Source organism: Entelurus aequoreus, linkage group LG26 (genome assembly GCF_033978785.1).
Source record: "Entelurus aequoreus isolate RoL-2023_Sb linkage group LG26, RoL_Eaeq_v1.1, whole genome shotgun sequence".
NCBI lineage: Eukaryota > Metazoa > Chordata > Actinopteri > Syngnathiformes > Syngnathidae > Entelurus > Entelurus aequoreus.
In genome coordinates, this window is record NC_084756.1 from 21037034 (window position 1) to 21043033 (window position 6000).

General features: G+C 35.4%; 1 protein-coding gene across 6 annotated transcripts in view; it reads right to left on the reverse strand.

Moving 5' to 3' along the window:
- pax7a (paired box 7a) overlaps nucleotides 1-3194 on the reverse strand; it is a 317190-nt gene extending 313996 nt beyond the window's left edge. For all 6 annotated transcript variants that reach the window (XM_062037927.1, XM_062037930.1, XM_062037928.1 and 3 more), the window contains exon 1: nucleotides 2921-3194. The gene's annotated coding sequence lies outside the window, so the exon portion shown is untranslated. The remainder of the gene's footprint in view (nucleotides 1-2920) is intronic.
- Nucleotides 3195-6000: the final 2806 nt, after the last annotated feature.

The window sequence follows — 6000 nt, forward strand, 5'->3', positions numbered from 1 at the left end:
GAATTCAGATGGGTTTGATTTGGTGCGCGGCATATATTTGCTGTGCGCAGAGGACGCTTGAGCAGTGCGCAATTGCGCAGGCACGCACCTTAGAGGGAACGTTGCTTGGCAGTCCATGTCTTGTTGAAAACACACCATTCGTCATCAACTTTTCTCTATTTAGCGTCTCGGGTGTAAACGGTGCATCACTTGTCGCTGTGCACCTTGACTCACAGGTTACACACGGACAGATAAATAACACTTTTCAAAATAAAAGCAGCACAGTTGTATTGCGCGCACGACATAGATGTTTTTTCAACTTTATTTTGTAATTTGTGATTGCAGCTGTTCACATTCACTCACAATCACGCACGAGCATACGTCCACACGGAAGTAATACAAATAACGCTTTTCAAAACAAAAGTAGCACCGTTGTATTGCACACTCGACATATATACTTTTTTAAATGTATTTTGTAAGTTATGATTGGCCTAACGCGGGCCGGACAGGGACGTACAAAGGGCCGGATGTGGCCCGCGGGCCGCAGAATTCCCAGGTCTGTTCTAAAAGGGTTTAAAGTGCAGCTTCCCAAAATAAGTTAGGACAGGGATTCACCCAAAGACCAAGACTCAGCTTTTTTCTCTTTGCTTCATTTTATTTATTTTAAAGTTGACCGGGCCAATAACATTAAATACTACTACAAAATGAACTTTAAGAAAATGTAATGTAGAAAATACCAACACTTAAGCACCCCAGAATAAATGAGTTTGCCAAGTAAAAGAATTAGCAGAAATTGTTGAATGAAAGAAACTGCTGTTCTAAATGTGTCCACTAGATGTTGCAATAGTCATTCAAGTTTCAAGTTTTATTCGTCACATGCGGAGTACGCCACAGTGAAATGCCTTTTTCCATGCTCTTCAGATATTGCGTACAGTGGGATCCAAACACTAGTTACAGAATATAAAACACTAAATACAAAAAAAAAAAATTGAATAGCTCTGATGTACATTAATTACAAGACAATAAGTTGCACAATAAGTTACAGTAGTTATGGTAGAGGTATCAGTACAAGTAGAAGTGCAGTAGTCAAATACAGTACCAGTGCAAGATCAAATAGTATAACAGTATATACAGTACAGGAAGCAATCTTTGTATCTTTGTAGATATGTAAAAAAACAAAAATAAACCACGTTAGTGCACCAGTTGAGGAAAATTAGCAAACTACATAAATAACATCCTGTAATTAGGGACCGCAATGTCCCTTTGGGACAGAGGAGCCTATTGTAATTGTAAGGTTTTATTATTATTATTATACCGGCCGCCTCTTTGAGCTGTAATTTGACCCCCATTAACATGCTTCAAAACTCACCAAATTTGACACACACATCAGGACTGGCAAAAATTGCAATCTAATCAAAAAACTAAACCCCAAAACTCAAAATTGCGCTCTAGCGCACCCTAGGAAAAAACAGACAAAACTGCCTATAACTTCCAGAAGGAAACACCTCTATGTAGGTCTCACTTAGACCTAAATTTCATACACTAACATCTTTCAGCAAAAATCAACAGGAAGTTGGCAATTCCCCTTTCAAAACAAAAGTTTTGTAAAATCAGTCACTTTTGCCTCTTTGAGCTGTGATTTGACCACCTTAACATGCTTCAAAACTCACCAAACTGGACACACACATCAGGACTGGCGAAAATTGCGATGTAATGAAAAAGCAAACCCCAAAACTCTAAATTGCGCTCTAGCGCCCCCTTGGAGTAAAACACAGACAAAACTGCTCCTAGGAAGAAAACAGACAAAACTGCCTGTAACTTCCAGTAGGAATGTCGTAGAAACATGAAACAAAAACCTCTATGTAGGTCTCACTTAGACCTACATTTCATAAATTGACAACCCCCAGCAAAAATCAACAAGAAGTTTGCAATTCCCCCTTCAAAACAAAAGTTTTGTAATAACCGGCCACCTTTTTTCAAACATTATCTCCCCTGAGCGCGTTTGTCGTGTCGGCTTCAAACTAGCACAGGAGAGAGATTGAACCCTTCTGATTAAAAGTTGATGAAAGAGTTTTAATTACTGCTCCGGTTTGGATTTTATGTGCCGTCAAAGTCGGTCCCGTCCATCGCTGCTTGCAGCTTTAATTTGATTTCGATATTATGTTTCTATTTTGATAGATTGAAAAGTAACACCAATTATAACATGATCACATACATTATTCAGAAAGTATAAATAACGACTAATAAAGATAGAATACTATTAACCGCAACATGTACGTGTAAAAACAACAAAATAACGACTAATAAAGATAGAATACCATTAACCGCAACATGTAAGTGTAAAAACAACAAAATTATGATTTGTACAATTTCAGAATATAATAATAATAATACCTGGGATTTATATAGCGCTTTTCTAAGTACCCAAAGTCGCTTTACATGTTAAAAACCCATACACTCGTTCTATTTTTAAACAAAGAAAACAATCTGAAGTCGTCTTTATTTTTAAGTTATCGTGCCGTGATTTTACCAGTCCGGCCCACTTGGGAGTGGATTTTTCCTCCATGTGGCCCCCCCCCGATCTAAAATGAGTTTGACACCCCTGATCTAAAGCACTGTTCAATCATGATTTAACCAAATTTGAGTAGTTGAACAATTTTAAGCAAACGTATTAAATTACTTTTAGCTTGCACCCTTTTTAAAAAAATACTCATCATTTCTGAACTCTACTTCTAACCCACGTGATTGGTAAAAATAGCTTAACTTGCATTTTAATCACATTACCTTTTAATTCACCACATTTTAACCTACATTTAATCACATAGAATTCCCCAAATGCTGAAGTCAACATCCATCCACAGTTCACAATGAAAGCTACAAGCACACAACACCAATTCAAAGCTCATCGGCTCCTACTTTCTTTGTTCAAGACAAGCTTTACCTTCTTTTCCACGTCCGATCCCTGCAAACATTTCTTTCACCCTTATTCCTCCCGCTGTCCTGTGCGTGTCTGCCAACTCCTGTCATCACCAAATCATCTCCACCTGGTGCCCTCAGTTGGAAGACACACCCAAACCTGATGCTCTGGCAGAGAGGGGTGTGACCTGCAGCTCACCTCAACAGACATGCACCCCCGTGACATGATATGAGAAAATTTTCAACAACCAAAAAAAGGCCTCACATCAAATAGAGTTCTCTATACAAGATGCAAATAATTGTTTTTGTGAACTTTAACCAAGGCTTCAACTCACATGCAAATATTAGCTCATTTGGAATTTAAAGTCTGCAACATGTTTCAAGAAAGCTGGCACGAGTGGCAAAAAAGACGGAGAAAGTTGAGGAATGCTCCATCAAAACACTTATTTGGAACATCCCACGGGTGAACAGGCTAATTGGGAACAGGTGGGTGCCATGATTGGGTATAAAAGCCGCTTCCATAAAACGCTCAGTCATTCACAAACAAGGATGGGTCGAGGGTCACCACTTTGTGAACAAATGCGTGAGCAAATTGTCCAACAGTTTAAGAACAACATATTTCAACGAGCTATTGCAAGGAATTTAGGGATTTCACCATTTACGGTCCGTAATATCATCAAAAGGTTCAGAGAATCTGGAGAAATCACTGCACTTAAGTGATTTCATTACGGACCTTCCATCTCTCAGGCGGTACTGCATCAAAAACCGACATCGGTGTGTAAAGGATATCACCACATGGGCTCAGGAGCACTTCAGAGAAGCACTGTCAGTAACTACAGTTGGTCGCTACGTCTGTAAGTGCAAGTTAAAACTCTACTATGCAAAGCGAAAGCCGTTTATCAACAACACCCAGAAACGCCGCCGGCTTCGCTGGGCCCGAGCTCATCTAAGATGGACTGATGCAAAGTGGAAAAGTGTTCTGTGGTCTGACGAGTCCACATTTCAAATTGTTTTTGGAAACTGTGGACGTCGGAAAAGAACCATCCGGATTGTTATAGGCGCAAAGTGTAAAAGCCAGCATCTGTGATGGTATGGGGGTGTATTAGTGCCCAAGGCATGGGTAACTTACACATCTGAGAAGGCGCCATTAATGCTGAAAGGTACATCCAGGTTTTGGATCAACATATGTTGCCATCCAAGCAACGTTACCATGGACGCCCCTGCTTATTTCAGCAAGACAATGCCAAGCCACGTGTTACAACAGCGTGGCTTCATAGTAAAAAAAGTGCGGGTACTAGACTGGCCTGCCTGTAGTCCAGACCTGTCTCCCATTGAAAATGTGTGGCACATTATGAAGCCTAAAATACCACAAGGGAGACCCCCGGAAGGTTGAACAACTTAAGCTGTACATCAAGCAAGAATGGGAAAGAATTCCACCTGAAAAGCTTCAAAAATTAGTCTCCTCAGTTCCCAAACGTTTACTGAGTGTTTATAAAAGGAAAGGCCATGTAACACAGTGGTAAAAATGCCTCTGTGACAACTTTTTTGCTGCCATTAAATTCTAAGTCAATGATTATTTGAAAAAAAAAAAAGTTTCTTAGTTTGAACATTAAATATCTTGTCTTTACAGTCTATTCAATTGAATATAAGTTGAAAAGGATTTGCAAATCATTGTATTCTGTTTTTATTGACTAATTACACAACGTGCCAACTTCACTGGTTTTGGGTTTTGTAATTTCATTGTGGTTTCACAGGTGCTACGAGTCCAGCATCAGGCAGTACTACGGCCAGCAATGCCAGCTCTACAGATGGGGTCCTGGCTTCTATGGAGCTTTGTTTGGATCAATAGCTGTGTTCCTGCTGCTCCTCACCACCATCCTCGTTGTCTTCCTGCTCAAAAAGAGACGATGCTACTCCTGGTCAGTTCCTCAATAAACTGTGTTTACTGTGCAGACATAATACATCCATCAAGTCATCAAAAATATTATCTTTGCTGTCTGACAAAGATCTATTTGTGTTTTTAGGAAGATGAATCGCTTCAGTGGTTTCTTAGATTTTGAAGAAGATTACTTTGACTTCACAGACACAGGTATGTAATAATAATAATAATGGAATAGCTTGATATAGCACTTTTCTATACATGTATATTTTTAGAATGAAATAATTATTCCCGTAACTTTCATCTTGAAAGACACAAGTTTGTAACGTAAAAGAATATACATTTTTGTCAGAAACATATAACCAATAATATATACGTACATATATGTATATATATGTATATACTGTATGTATTTTTATATGAATGTATATGAATGCATTTATGTGTATATATGTATATATGTATGTATATATGTATGTATATATGTATGTATGTATGTATGTATGTATGTATGTATATGTATATGTATATATGTATATGTATGTATGTATGTATATGTGTATATATAAATATATATATATATATGTATATATATATATATATATATGTATATATATATATATATATATATATATATATATATATGTATATGTATATATATATATATATATATATATATATATATATATATATATATATATATATATATATATATATATATATATATATATATATATATATATATATATATATATATATATATATATATATATATTTATATATATGTATGTGTATGTATGTATGTATGTATGTAAATACATATATGTATATTGTATTTATGTATATAACCTGGAACCTTCAAGTTGCTGGTACATTTACAAATATATATATATATATATATATATATATATATATATATATATATATATATATATATATATATATATATATATATATATATATATATATATATATATATATATATATATATATATATATATATATATATATATATATATATTTATATATATATATATATATATTTATATATATGTATGTGTATGTATGTATGTATGTATGTATGTAAATACATATATGTATATTGTATTTATGTATATAACCTGGAACCTTCAAGTTGCTGGTACATTTACAAATATATATATATATATATATATATATATATATATATATCCATATCCATCCATCCATCCATTTTCTACCGCTTA